Source organism: Engystomops pustulosus, chromosome 3, assembly GCF_040894005.1.
Source record: "Engystomops pustulosus chromosome 3, aEngPut4.maternal, whole genome shotgun sequence".
Taxonomy (NCBI): domain Eukaryota; kingdom Metazoa; phylum Chordata; class Amphibia; order Anura; family Leptodactylidae; genus Engystomops; species Engystomops pustulosus.
The window spans coordinates 88115196-88131758 of NC_092413.1; the positions used below are offsets into that span (position 1 = coordinate 88115196).

A 16563-nucleotide genomic window follows, 5' to 3' on the forward strand; every position below is an offset into this window, starting at 1 on the left:
GTATTAAAACACAATAAAACCTATATTGTTCTACTGACCCAAAGAATAAAGAAGGGTTCACAGTGAAATCTATAAAAACTAAGCCCACAAGAGGTTGGACTTGATGGACTTATATATAAGTACTTATATAGTATATATACCTTATATACTATGATACTAAGAAAATGGTTCAAATACGTTTTTCTTACCACATACAATATTAAATACCATCACTTTGAAGTACAGTTTGTTATGCTGAAAATAAGCCCACACATCGCTATGTATGTACATGGAAAAATAAAAAAATTATGGATTTTTGAAGGTGGGGAGTAAAAAATGGTATTATGTCCAGAAAAGAGAGTTTCGACTCCTTGCAAAAAATGTTTTGTCCCAATCAACACCCAGGCTGAGCTTAACATTGGATATAAAGTAACCTCTCCATAAATACAAAGGAAGGTCATTATAAATACAGCACATCCCTGTGATAAGAGAAATTAAGAAATGCGATGCAGGAGCAGGCTGAAGGATTGTCTCCTGAGAGCTGGAGACATACTGAATCAATACAGGACAAAGACAATGCTACTAAGAACATCATAGATTAAATTAGATAGTCTGGTGCTAAAGCAGGAAAAACAAGGCAAACACTTGGTAGATTCTTAGAAACATGAACAAACATGTTTCCATTCATTCAAATCGGAATGCCAGCTGTTAATGAAGTAGCCCATAGGCTGCTGGGGACATCATCTACAAATAATAAAGTGTTTGCAGCTATAATGAGCATATAGGTGCAGCTGTCATTAAAGTGTAAGCTCTGTGTTCAGTGTAATGCTTTTGTATATGAAATCATAAGAATGCTGTGTTTTACAGGGTTCAGTAGGCTTTGCACCTGTTTATGGAGATGAATGGAACTTGGTGGGGGATGTGGGAAAGCAAAGCACGTATTTCCCATCTTCCAAATGCCTAAATCTATCTACCGGTTCTGGCTAAATCAGATGCCGTTGCGACTAGAGCCATGAAATTGCCTGCTTTGTTCTTAGTGAAGCATGCATCTTCCATTCCTCACGCACCCATATTATTTTATCTGCTTCGAAAAATATTACTTTTTTCAGAACAATGTGACAGAATTCAAGCTTTTCTTTTGTTGTATTCAGGTTTTACACAATGAGCAAGATTCATGAAAACTGTTGCTGTCTGCCTTAGTGGAGTTACCTTACTAATATGCACTGTGCTCCACATTTTTTAATAGCGTTGTATGCTCTTAGCTAGGCTACATGCACAGGAATGCGTGACCGTCCGGCCATAGACGAGCGGGCACATGTCCGACGCCATGGAGAGGAGGAGGGGTGACCCCCTTCCCTCTCCATAGAGATACACGGCACACGACGCCGTAACATGGGGAAAGATAGGACATGTCCTATTTTTTCTCTGTGTATGGAGCAGTACAGTGCCGCACATGTGCGTCACAATATCACACCACGTAGCCATTGCTGTCTATGGGGTACAGCCACAAGCTTGCTGCCATACATACATTCTTCCAATGGTCATGTGCATTGCGCCTTAATGTGGTCAGTTTTCAGGATGTGCACACAGTTGAACCTTTTTTTTCTTTGTATACTTTGCTTCATGCAGTTGCAACACATTTTCGTTGAATCGCAGTAATAAATGTGGCACTAACTAGGCACACAAATCAACACACACTTTTAGTTGCACAATTTTCGAAAGTATCGAACAAAATGCAACAAGTGTGGCGCAAACAATAAATACATGTACAAGCTCCAAAGACCCTTTTTTTAGTGAAATCTTAGACAAAAAAAAAATGGGTGCAAACACAATGTTATATCTGGAGCATTGTCACATTGTGATCAATTACACTTATTGTCAGCAATAACAAAAAGGTAGAAAAACACAAAACTAAATAAAACTCAATTTCTTGATACCTCAGAGACAACGTTAGGGTTTTGCAGCCTTTACTAAGTGAACATGACAGGTGTAATAAAAAAGAGATTGCATCTGGCATGATAGGACAGGTTAATTTTCCTGACGTTGACAGACACCAGTTCTAAGCAAAGTTAAGAAAATAAAAAACAGATTGAAATCTTTATTAATACCTGACAGCAACACAGCTTCAAGAAAAGTTTCTATATCCAAAGGACCTACTCAAACTGTAAAATTTGGTCTTGTCTAGCAATGCTGTTTACATAGGAGCTTACATTCTGCCTTCATATTTGGCTTGGCTTCACAAGCTGTTACACTGTCTCACCCTCTCCCCTGCTTTCCCCTGCTCCCTCCTCCTTCTTTAATCTCATGGCAGCAGGCCAAAGAGGAAGGGTGAAGGTGCTCTTCATAGTGTAACATCCTGTGAATCTACAGCACAGAGGAGCTTTGATAACTTTCCCCAGAACTCTTCTGGTTCAGTAGCATAATTTTAAAAGTTAATTTTAGTATTAAGGAGGCCATGGATACAAATATGTAGATATTTAGCTAAATTTTGATGGTAAATTTCCTTTAAAGGGGTTATCCGGGACCATAAAAATTCTCCAGATGCTCCCAGTATTCATAGTTCATTATCCTAATGACCATGCCTTACCTTGATTCAAACTTTGAATCTTCCCTGCATATGGGGTTACACATCAGCCTGCAAATGTTTACAATCTCAGCTTCCTGTATGGACGTTTTTGTGCTGCAGAAACTACACTCCCCACAGTGCATTGTACTGTAAACACAGCAGGGAGTGTATCCACCCATTCCAGCCTACACGGCGCTGGCAACCCCACCCACTACACCTTCCAGGCTCTGCTGCATCCAGCCCACTACACCTTTCTATTTTCTGCCTAGTGCACAGAGAAATAGACTGTGCCACGATTCACTAAGATCATGCACTTGATTTCATGAATGTGTCACTTCCCGGCTCGGGTCCGACAGAGTTTTAATTTTTGTATATGTATGAAAACATTATAAAACCTATATAAATGTGGTATTCCTGTCAGTTGGGGTGCATACTGAATGCTGTAAAATCCAAGCCCACAAGAAAACGGCTCAAATGCGTTTTTCACCATTTTCACTGCATTTGTAATTTTTTCCCCGCTTCCCACTACACAGCATGGAATATTATATACCATCACTATGAAGTGCAATTTGTTACACAGAAAAGAAACAATCACACAGCTCTTTACATGTAAAAATAAATTGGTCACCTATGTTATGAGGGTGAGGGGGGGGGGGCTGGGAGGGGTGTCTCAGATATGTGATCATATGTGACCACCTCCCTGCGACAACTGTGGCCATACCACAAGCTCATATGCCATAATGGGGGGGGGGGGGGAGGGGGGTTGATGACATTTGTCTTGAGCTTTGGGTTGTCAGATATGTAGTATAGAGAGTTGTCACATATGAGGACCATGACATATGTGAACACGAGTTCACAAAGGTATATGTACATATTTTTATCAAATGTGGCCATAAGTGATTACACTACTTCTAAAGGTCCTGTCTACTGCGCATGCTCGCCTTAATACCGCAGGTCGCGAAAGTCGCTGTGAATGCCGGCAAATCCGCACACACGGCAAACCATAGCAAGTGTCAGTGTGCAGATTTGCCAGCAATCACAGCGACTTTCGCGACCTGCGGTATTATGCTGGGAAGGCGAGCATGCGCAGTAGACGGAGCGAAGTGCCACCCCAACTGCGCATGCGCCATGGAGACTCCACACCGCCGGCCCCCAGACTCTGAATAGGGCCAAAACCCCGCCCATCCGTCCCGCAGGAGTTGAGAGCGATGTGGCCGTGACGTCAGCGGAAGTGGAGAAAGCTGAAGATGCGGGGTCACGTGACCCACTCCGGAGCCGCGGAAAGAAGACACTTTTGAAAAGGTAAGTATATTTGAAAGTTAGTTAGATTGCAGGTAGATGTAGAATAGTTAGGGAAAGTTTAGTCCCGGACAACCCCTTTAACCCCTTAACGCTGCAGCCCTTTTTCGTTTTTTGCGTTTTCATTTTTCACTCCCCACCTTCAAAACTCTATAACGTTTTTATTTTTCCATGTATAGTGCTGTGTTATGGCTTATTTTCTGAGTAACGAATTATACTTCAAAATGGTGGTATTTAATATTCCAGACCGTGTACTGGGAAGCAGGAAAAAAATTCCAAATGCAGTGAAAATACACATTTTCAACGTTTTCTTGTGGGCTTGGATTTTACAGTTTTCACTGTATGCCCCAAATGACATGTCTACTTTATTCTTTGGGTCGATTCTACAGCTTTCACTGTGCGCCACAAATGACATGCCTACTTTATTCTTTGGGTCGGTGCAATCATGGTGATCAGGGCCGGATTATAGGCGGGGCTCCCGGGGCTCGAGCCCCGGGGCCCCCACCATCGTGCCCCCCCTAGGGGCCCCCACCAGATCGCGCCTCCCGCTACCCCCTTATGAGCCGCATGCCGTCCGCAGCCTCCCGGCCATCTCTATGAACGACCGTGCCGCGTCCCAGCTCATCCACCCCCCTGCATGGACTCCCCGCCCACCCATACTGCTGCATTCTAAGCCGTCCGCACTTCGGCACAGGTGACTCCGCCTCCGCGCAGGCCCCCCCTCCCCCGGCACAGGTGATGGCTTCCTGGCCCGCCCATCCCGGCGCCGTGTATGCCCGAGCCGGCCCACACAAACAAGCGACACCGCTCGACCCCGCCCCCTGCTCGGCACCGCTACCCGCCACCCGCTCAAACCCCCACCGCCCCCTACCGCTCCGCGCTCAAACCCCCACCCGCCCCCCGCTCCCCGCTCGAACAAGCACCGCCAACCCCCCATTCCCGGCCAAACAAGCAAACAAACAAACGACCCTCTCCCCGGCGAACAAGCAACGGCAAGACCACCCACCCGCCCAAACAGACACCCGGTCATCATAAAAGGTAAGTATATACATATGTAATTATGTGTGTTTATTTATGTATATACAGTGTGTTTATGTGTATTTAAGTATATACAGTGTGTATATGTGTATATACAGTGTATATACAGTGTGTATATGTGTATTTAAGTATATACAGTGTGTATATACAGTGTGTATATGTGTATTTATGTATATACAGTGTGTATATGTGTATATACAGTGTGTATATGTGTATTTATGTATATACAGTGTGTATATGTGTATGTACAGTGTATATACAGTGTGTATATGTGTATGTACAGTGTATATACAGTGTGTATATGTGTATTTAAGTATATACAGTGTGTATATGTGTATTTATGTATATACAGTGTGTATATGTGTATGTACAGTGTATATACAGTGTGTATATGTGTATTTATGTATATACAGTGTGTATATGTGTATGTACAGTGTATATACAGTGTGTATATGTGTATTTATGTATATACAGTGTGTATATGTGTATGTACAGTGTATATACAGTGTGTATATGTGTATTTATGTATATACAGTGTGTATATGTGTATGTACAGTGTATATACAGTGTATATATGTGTATTTATGTATATACAGTGTGTATATGTGTATATACAGTGTGTATATACAGTGTGTATATGCGTATATAGGCATCTACTGTGTATATATGTAGTAAAAAATTGCGACTCCGTAAGATAAAGTCAAGTGAATTTATTCCACCTTAGTGATGCGACGTTTCGTCTTTTCAATCAAGACAATTGATTGAAAAGACGAAACGTCGCATCACTAAGGTGGAATAAATTCACTTGACTTTATCTTACGGAGTGCTGCTTCATCGCGGTTTTTTCCTGGATGTATGGGTCGTGTCGGACCCTCTTCTGAAGACCTGCACCCAATTTTTTCCTTTGTACACGGTGCTGCTCCTTTGCCCTACTTTGGTTTGTGTATATATGCTTCTACTGTGTATATATGCATCTACTGTGTATATATGTATATACTGTGTATATATGCATCTACTGTGTATATATGTATATACTGTGTATATATGCATCTACTGTGTATATATGTATATACTGTGTATATATGCATCTACTGTGTATATATGCATCTACTGTATTTATACACGCATATATTTATATAAGCATATACTGTATGTGTGTACATTTATATATATATATATATATGTGAATGATGTGGTTTTTGTATATGCTATGTATGTGGTATGTATGTATATGCTGTATATACTGAATGTGTGTGTGTATTTCCCGTATGTGTGTGTATATGCTGTATATACTGAATGTGTGTGTATTTGCTGTATGTGTGTATATACTTTATGAGTTTGTATATACTCTGTGTATCAGTATATAAATGTATATGAGTGCACAAATGTGTGTGTATAAGTCTATACTTGTGATAATATATGCAAGTGTAGAACTTTATGTGTGTGTATATAAGTATATAAAGGCGTTTATGTATCAGTGTATACTTACACTGGGGGCGAGGCGGCTGTATGTATTGGTGTTACTGGGGGCGAGGCGTCTGTATGTAGCTGTGTTACTGGGGGGCGAGGCGGCTGTATGTAGCTGTGTGACAGGGGGTGAGGCGGCTGTATGTAGCTGTGTTACTGGGGATGAGGTGGCTGTATGTAGCTGTGTTACTGAGGATGAGGCGGCTGTATGTAGCTGTGTTACTGGGGATGAGGCGGCTGTATGTAGCTGTGTTACTGGGGGTGAGGCGGCTGTATGTAGCTGTGTTACTGGGGGTGAGGCGGCTGTATGTAGCTGTGTTACTGGGGATGAGGCGGCTGTATGTAGCTGTGTTACTGGGGGTGAGGCGGCTGTATGTAGCTGTGTTACTGGGGATGAGGCGGCTGTATGTAGCTGTGTTACTGGGGATGAGGCGGCTGTATGTAGCTGTGTTACTGGGGGTGAGGCTGCTGTATGTAGCTGTGTTACTGGGGATGAGGCGGCTCTATGTAGCAGTGTTACTGCTGGGATAGTGGGAAGGAAGCAGGAGGACTTGTGTGTACGCTACACTTAGTGGGGGCCTCCACCAGATTTTGCGCCCAGGGGCCCCCACCATCCTTAATCCGGCCCTGATGGTGATCACAAATTAGTATAGGTTTTATAATGTTTTCATACATTTACAAAAATTAAAACCTGTACAAATTTTTTTTTTTAATTTTGTCATCTTCTGACGCCAATAACTTTCTCATACTTTGGTATACGGAGCTGTGGGTGGTGTCATTTTTTGTGACTTTTGATGGCGTTTTCATTGCTACAATTTTTAGGACTGTGTGACCTTTTGATCACTTTTAATGATTTTAAATTTTTTTTCAAAATGGCAAAAAAGTGCCATTTTCGACTTTGAGCGCTATTTTCCCTTACAAGTTAAAACACGGTGAAAAACCGTTATTATATTTTGATAGGAACGATACCTAATGTGAACGCGGCGATACCTGGAGGGTGAAGAACATCTCTGTTTTTTTCCAAAAAATAGTGTCACACCTGGATACAGCTAAGCTATAGATTCAGGCAGCCTGTATTTCGCTTTCAGTTTTAAAAAAGCATACTTCTCTTGGTAACACATAAACCGCTTATCCTCTGTATAGATATATTAGGTAGATTTCACATAGTCAAATTATGAGAACATTTTAGCATCCGTTTAAGAAGTGGCGATCTGTCCAGCTCAGTAGAAATCTGGGAGGTTGGGTTGCTGCAGGTGTAATACACATTTTAAGGGCATCTGAAAGCGGCCTAAGGCTAAACCATTCTAATTATGTATTTTGTTTTATATTTTATAGAGATTCTGGTATGGAAATCATTGCTATTACCTGCATCCTCTCTTTTACCTTCTGTGAAAAATAAACTCGTGAGAAGAATGCAGCGGTTCACAGCTGGAAATTTATACCATAAAATCTCCAACTAAATGTTTTTTTATGATCTTTGTGTTTGTTTATCTTGGGGGAACAATATCTTTCATTTGATCTTTAATTAAAATTTGTATATTGAATGCTTTTCAATCATCGCTATAAACAGAAAGCCTTTCTCTTTTATGTATTTTTCTTATTGTGGGTTATGCTATGGGGAAATGTGGGTCAAAATAATTACCTTTATGGCTTGAGACACTTCCTATGAATTCAAAAGGCAGAGAAATGACCACAAATTAACCTGAGAGGCAATAATAATGAAACATGAATTGTGCAGAGCGGGCTGCGGAGATGAATACAGCAGCTTATCATTTACTGTTCCATAGGCAATTTCAGCAGGCGGCATGCAATCTAAATAACCATGCTTACAGCTCAAAAAGAGGAATGCGAGGCACCTGAAGATCTGCTGTTTAAATAGCGTTATTGAGGATGACATTGCAAGTGTGATCGCTTCCCGAAATAATAAAATGACTCATAATAAAAGTTTGCCATTTGCCAAGCAGAATATGGCAAAGGTTATCCAGTGTGTGCAATGCATATTACCCTGGTTATCAGTCACAGATGACATATTCCAGAGGCGTACGGCCTCCTACAGCCGCTTACATTTAGCTCTTCAGTCATACGACCAGCAAAAAATGGGAGGAAGTCTTGTAGATGAGGTAATCAGTCTAAAATGACACTTTTCAAAGGTTGTGACTCTAGGAAAATGGCATAAATTGTCTGCTCCATCTCAATTTGTTTAGAGGTTACATAAATGACAAGGACTGTCACTGGAAAGGAAAAATGAATCTATATTGTACATGTTTGCAGCAGTAGTTCTATATATATTGAGGGTACAGCTATGTTAGTAGGACAGACTATTGCTGTGAGTCTACCTTGATTTTGAACTAACCCATTTTCCATATGCTTATGTTATATATAATCACAGAAAATTGTGCTTAAAATACCATTTAGATGAGTATCTTGAAGCTGCTGATTCCCAGAGCAAAATGTATATCAACCCCCCAACTACATTGTTTATAAGACAAGACCCTTTGTACTGGGAACATATACCTTAAGAGCACTCTAATGTAAAGGGAAACTGCACCCTCAGCACTTTCTCAACTTATGCACCTGTATATTTAACCCTTTAATGATCTGGCCCTACCTTCCAAGAGCCTTAATTTTTATTTTTTTACATTTACAGTGAGGTATGAGGGCTTCTTATCTGGGAGACAAATTGACATTCCAGGCGTCCAAAATGGTTCTTACTAACTTGTATTCACTTGAAATACTGATTTATGTAAAATTTATAAAAAAATTAAATAGTTGACTGGCAATGCCCAACCACCCATCTTTTTCACATAGGGAGCAGGGAGCAGCTATGTCCCATTGAAGTACATGGAAAAAGTCCCCACTCTGTCTAATAGAAAACTGGTGTCATGTGTTTCTGTGTATAAACATTAAAGAGAGCCCGTCAGGCAAAATAACCCCCCTAAACTAAATATATTTTCACAAACTGCCATTAGAGAGCATTGCCTCTATCCCTTCATGCCTGTAAACTTAAGCAATGAGGTCCTAAAGCTGTATGCAAATGACCTGTGAAATGTCGAAGGAAGCATTAGCATATTCAAGCAGGGGTGCCAGCTTCCTGGTGCTGGCACCCCTGCAGTCTGTGTGTGTGTATAGGAGAGATACAACAGCTCCAGGCTGAAACCATGTTATAGCAGAACATGTCAGGTACATGTGTAGCTGATGTCTGTGTCTCTTACATGTGTATTAGGAGGATGCAGCATGTCAGCAGATGCAGCACACACACCAGCAATGCTTTACTATACAATACACACAGACATGAACAGGGGGAGGAGAGGGGAGGGGGAACAGGAGTGACATAACTGCCTCTAACCATGTGACCCACCTCATTTACATAATAAAGAAATGATAATTTTACAATGATTAATGTATGAAATTACTAGATAAAGGCTGGGATGGGATCCATGTGAGCTGCTCCAACAGGTAGCAGTGACAGGATAAGTGACATAGACCTGATAACAGGAAATCTACCACTGGATCCCAGCCAAAATGACCTCCTCACACCACTCTCTGGGTTTCTATACCACTCATCCCAGGATATTTTTTGGAACAAAAGCCAATAGTTTAGGCAAAAAAAGGATTTTATAATCTGTGCAAATGAGGCTTCAGCGCTTCACTTACATCACCATGGCGTTTATGTGCACCTCCGATACTTAATTATGCACGCCTCCATCATCATTGTGTTCCTCCTCCTTGGACCGAGAGACGGTGATGTCATTCGGCTCTCAACACTTCTGTGCAGTCAGTGAATCTCATGCAGCCACAATGTCTCGCGGCTGGCTGTGCAAGATTCAGTGGTGGCGTATGCATGAATACCCGTAAGTATTGCCGCGGCTGTGCTTACCTGTGACACATTGCAGCCACGCGAGATTCACTAACTACACATGCTCGAGAAGTGCCAAACGATCCAAATGGGAGGAACACAGTGAAGATGGAGCCATACATAATTAAGTGTCGGAGGTGCCCGGAATCGCCAGGGTTGACGTAATTGAAGCACCCAAGCCTCATTTGCATAGCTTAAAAAATCCTTTTTTTTTCTAAACTATTGGCTTTTGTCCCTAAACAAAATATGTCCTGGCATCAGTTGTACAGAGCCAGGAGGGTGGTGCTAGGAGGTAATTTCAGCCAGGATCCAGTGGTAGATTTCCTTTAAGAAAAAAGCCACCACCCAGAGATCATCACCTACAAAGAAAGGTAATCATGTATCTAGACTGTACCCAAAAGTTCTATCCAAACGGTATTGTATCAGAGATCTTATATTTCTTGTTTAATGAATCAGGACAACGACTACTTTTGAAACAATTATTTTTGTATAACTCAGTCTAAAAATTGTATTTCTCTAACTATTATTTATTGGGCAGCATATGTCTATTATCTGTAGTAAACATTAGTTTTCTCAAAACATTTTTACTCTTCAAAACTACATGAGGCCTTCTGAAGACACAGAAAGATTCACAGCTCCGCAGGCACCATCAAATTATCTGCACATCAAGGCACAGTGGGATTACGCCTGGGAGCTTGAACGCTTTCAATATTTCAGTGTTTACCAAGGAGAATATACAATATAAAATATTGAACATAATGTACACATAGCTAATGACCAATGTAGCTACAGATTGTGAGCTTCAGACCGATACAGCAATTTACCACCAGAAAACTGCTATATAAGTTTATGAAACTTTTCATCAAAATACTATTTCAAATGAACATTGTTTTTTCCTGAAAATCTAAGTGGAATTTTCCAGGAGACCAGGGAGTCTGGGAAATCTTTGTATGTGTATGTGTGTGGTACGTTGTTTTTTTCTCTTCCACAACAGCTACACCTACCAGAGAAAATATGCCATGGCCATTCCCTTCGCCTCACCCCTTAGCTCCTCCATTAGTTTTCCCACCAAGTATAATGCCCCCTTTAATTGCTCCCACAAAATAAAATACCCTCTTCCTTTGATACTATACCCTAAAAATACCTCTTAATGTGGTTGTTGAAAGCCATCCTGTGTACTACATATAAATTATCTTCTAATATGGCACACCATCATATAATGTCCTTTTTCCTGTAGAACCTCCACATTTAATGCCCACCCTCATTTTAGCCCCCGCTTTTTCTGTAATCCTCAACAGAGGGTTTCTTTAGTACCCCCACTGATTCTTACATAGAAAATTTGCCTTTAGCCACCCCCTTTGCTTCTCCCCTTAGCTCATTCCATAGTATTTCCACCAAGTATAATGCAGGTACAAAATACAAAACTACAGTGATCAGGAGACAATTGGAAGGAGGACCCTGCCTGTGAGGGCTCACAATGTATATAGGAAGGAAGAAGGAGACATGAGGTGAGGGAGCAGAGTAGTGCAGTTATTGTACTTTGTGGGCGATGCTGAACAGGTGTGTTTTCAGATTACGTTTGAAGGTTTAGAAAGTGGGGGAGAGTCCGACACATTTTGGTAGAGAGTTCCACAGTAAGGGTGATGCACAAGAGAAGTCTCGGATGCGGTTGTGAAAAAAACGGATGGTAATTGAGTGAAGCTGAAGGTCCTGTGAGGAACGGAGATTATGTGTGGGGTGATATTGCCTGATGAGTTCAGAGATATATGGAGGGGACATGTTGTGGATGGCTTTGTAGGTCATGGTTAGTATTTTAAATTGAATTCGCTGTGCAATGGGTAACCATTGGAGAGACTGACAGAAAGGAGATGCAGAGGATAATTGAGGTGACAGATGGATTAGCTGGAACAGCAGAGTTTAGGATAGAGAGTTAGCTGGGAGACCGCAGAGAAGAATGTTGCAGAAGTCCAAGTGGCAGATTACTAGTAGTGGGCAAGGAATAGTAATATTGTAGACTCTGGATTAAGGAATGGGCGGATGCAAGATATATTCTTGAGATAGTGGCTGCACGTTGTAGTAACGTCCTGTATGTACGGATAAAGAAGAGTCAAAGATGAATCTAAGGCAACAGACTTTACGGACCAGGGAGAGTGTGGAGCCATGGGTTGTGACAGTAAGTTCTGGTGAGAGGGGTGTGTTAGGTGGCGGAAAGATGAGTTCTGTTTTGTCCATGGTAAGTTTTAGAAAAGGGAAGAGAAAAGGTAGGCTGAAGAGAGGAGATATCTGGATCAGAAATATAGATCTGTGTGTCATCTGCATAGGAATGGTATTGGGAGCCATGGAACTTTGTACTAATGAAACATTGTACTTAAAGTACCTATACATTTTTTATTAAATTATTGGTGTGCTACAGTTTTTGTATTCTATTGTATGACCCAAATATTTATTACTCATATACCCATGAGCCAGTTTCCTGACTCTTTCTCCAAAAAAATAAATGTATAAAATGTAAGGTTACTTAAGAGATGAGAAAATACCATACTTAAATGGGTTGGTCATTTTACCCTGCACCACCATGTAACACATGACTTAGAGAACCTTAGAGTCAATGCACACGCAATGAAACAATTATAGGACTATTAGTCCTATTCTGTTGCCCGCTGTGTGCCAACTGCTTCATATAACACATATGTAAAACTGTTTACTTAATGCCAGGGGGAGTATGATTGAAAAACACCATTTGCAGCCGATAGGTACATAGCACAGAATTGATAAAGGGCTCTACTGTACAAAAAGATACTGTATGTAAGCAGAATTATAAATAAATGTGTATGATTTTCCATTCTATAAGCAAACACATTAAAAAATTACAACTGGAAAACCTTTTTAAGCCATATTTGTCCGTGCAGTCAAGGTCTGCCTACCTCATTACACAGAATTTAATGATGCTATACGAAACGGCGTCTGAACATGAGCTGTAAATACAGAATGCAGACAGAGACAACTGGAAATAGCAATGTTTCCCTCCAGTTCCCTTAATGAGCTCTAACAATGTGTTTGCACTACATTTAAAACACACACACAGTAAAATAATTAAATTATAAGTTCATCTCAAATTTACTACGTGGTTTAAATTACTTTATCTATATTTTGTTGAGACTCTACTGGGAATGTTTGATTTAAAATATAAGAATATACCAATTAAACTAAAATGATCAGGTATGCAGAGCAATATAATCGTGCATCCATTATAAATGCTCCTTGGAGCAGCATTACGCCTGCATTAAATGATAAGTAGAATGAGGTTGTGCTGCAAATGGAAATAGTGGCAAAGAAGCACACTAAATGACAAACTCAAACTATTAAAAATCAATAGACCTTTAGGAGGGATTTTAGAACCACATGTAAACATGAAGGTTTCTTCCATGCTTTCCATCCCTGGGCCAGTGTGGCTATCGATCAAAAGCTATACTGATAGTACCTGTTTACCCATAAAGACAAGGACAATTGCTCCCTCATATTTTTTAGGGTGAGTCCAGATATGGCTATACTGCCTCTACCCACTCATATTAGGTTCTTGGGAATTGCCATGAATGCATGAGGTAAGATCAATAAACAGGTCAAGCCTGGGTATCTTTCTTGATAACAAAAATATCATAATGTGTGGGGAAAAAATGTTTTTGTTAATCTTATAGGTTAGACTTGATGGACCTGCATCTTTTTCCAACTTATCTACTATGACAATAGGATATCAATCTTCACAGGATTACTGACCGCAATTTTGCGGCTAGCAGCATTGGAACAAATTTTTATGGTGACAGGTTCTCTTTACAATAAAAAAAATTTATATTCTAGGTAATTAATTTCTATAATAACTGGTGGTCTAGGGCAGAAATGAAGTTAATCTCAGGATCCTTTTTGATTCGGGAGAAGGAATCCATACTTTTTATAGTTCGTAAGTGAAGTCTCTCTAGGCTTCTCTTTTACATGTGCTGAATATCTGCTGTAACAACCTCCGTACTCTCACTCCTCTTACAGTAAAAAAATCCCTCTCTATGGTAAGATGATGAATCCCTTGCTACACACAGCTCCCAAGTGCGATTGGCTACCTCATCATCAATTTGCGTTTCCCGGTCACGGCTACTTTCCTCACCGGTGTCAGTATACACAGCCTGCCTACTGCATGTCTGCCCCACCTCTTCACTGCCAAGCAGCTGCTGACTGTCCTCAAACAATTCATCCTCGCTGTGAAGTGGCGCAGAGCCCTGACCACCTAGTAGCTCTCTGGTGGAGGGAAAAGAACAGGACAGAGCCTGGTTGAGGACAGGTGAGGGCCGCTGACCTGCTCCTGGGCCATGCCATCTAATTGTTATGTCTGTCTGACATAGTGGTTAATCACCTACGTGGATTTGACACGTATTTCTTTCTCTCAACTTTAGCAACACAAAAAGTATGGCAATTTGAGTTATACAGATACCTCACAACCGACACCCTGTAATTGGAGCGAAAATTACTCTATAAACTATGTGGATTTGACATGTATTTCTTGCTTTCAACTTTAGCAACACAAAAATATGGAAATTTGGGTTATATAGATACCCCACAACCGACACCCTGTAATTGGAGAGAAAATCTCTCTATAAACTACATGGATTTGACACGTATTTCTTGCTCTCAACTTTAGCAACACAAAAAGTATGGGAATTTTGGGTTATACAGATGCCCCACAATGGACGCCCTGTAATTGGAGCGAAAATCACTCTATAAACTACGTGGAATTGACATTTATTTCTTGCTCTCGCCGTTAGCAACACAAAAGTATGGAATTTGGGTTATACAGATACCCAACAACGGACACCCTGGGAGAGGAGCAGAAATCACTACAGCGGCTGTGCAGATATGACATAGATTTCTTCCTAGTGGCTTCAGTAACAAAAAAATAATTGCTATTTGGGGTATACAGATCCCCCTAAATGCAAACCCTGGGAGAGGGGCAGAAATCACTACAGTACAGTAGAAGCAGCTGGATGCTACAGACAGCACATGCAGTGTGAAATGCTGAGATTGCAAGTGGCTGACAGTTTTTTTGGGCTGTGTGACATCACATAAGGCTGTCGGTCGCTGATTGGCTTACAGGTCTGCAGATGTCATCGAGGGTGTTCCTTTTTCCTTCCCAGAGTTCTCTGCCCCATGTTACACATTGTGCTCTTGGACATTTAGCTAAATAAGCGGGGGGAAAATAAAAACTTTGTTCCCGCGAATTGTGAGGAATCGAATTTTCTGTGAAATCTCCAATATGGATGTGAATAGGAACGCACTTAAGTTCACCGGCCTATTCCTAGTGAAGATAAGTGCAAGCTCCGCGACACATTTTTTTTTTAAATGCGGCGGTTTTTCCGAATCCGTCGGGTTTGCGTTCGGTCACGGCCCCCGATTTCCGTTGTGTGCATGCCAGCGCCGATGCGCCACAATCCGATCGCGTGCGCCAAATTCCCAGGGCAATTCAGGGGAAATCAGCGCAAATCAGAAATATTCGGGTAACACGTCGGGCAAATGCGAATCGGGCCCTTAGTAAATGACCCCCATTATATAGTTCTTGGTAAAACAAGTCCCTGTGATGTATAGATTTGCCTTAGAGTTGAGGGCTGTACAGTTGACATCAAATGAACTAAGGACTTCAATTGTATCTTGAAGTGCCGTTTCACTATAATAATCCATCAAGTTTGCTGAAAGGTTCTATAACTCCTTTTTATACTTATATCTGTCACTTAGTTATTGAAATATCTAAATAATCATTTTAATTAGAAACACAAATCAATTGAACATTGTCCTTCCCTGCAGTGAAACCATCAGTGTGATCAATTGTCTACATTATTAGTCCGCTATTGCTTCTCGGTCTGTAACAATGTGACCTCCCTATTTAGCACATCATCCATGTTCCTACAGTATACATCACTGGTGCCTCCTCCTTTCTCCTCTAGAGGTGCTCTTGTAGGCTCTCACAATGGGGATCATTGACTATGTTCTGCAATTATTACTGCACATATTGAGAATATGAATTATCTTAAGGATAATTGATGGTTTCAACACAACACAAATCTCCCAGTCTGATATTGAACACATTGTTAAGTCATGTAATTCCATATTGGAAAGCTTGAAATTAGGATATTCCAATTTAGATGACAGCAAATTGTACATACACTGCATTCCCTTGAATCAGGGGACATTTCTTCTTTTTACGAAATAATCTAATAGTTGAATTACTCACTTGTGACAGTCGACGCTTCTATGCTATGAATTTTTATCATTGCCCTTTACATATACAAATATTATAAAATACTTTCCATTCTAGACATGA

At 40.9% G+C, this 16563-nt stretch overlaps 1 protein-coding gene across 4 annotated transcripts in view; it reads right to left on the bottom strand.

Annotated features, from left to right (window-relative positions):
- The window catches only part of SASH1 (SAM and SH3 domain containing 1), a 568005-nt gene that overhangs the window by 350421 nt on the left and 201021 nt on the right, over positions 1 to 16563 (bottom strand). The window lies entirely within an intron of this gene.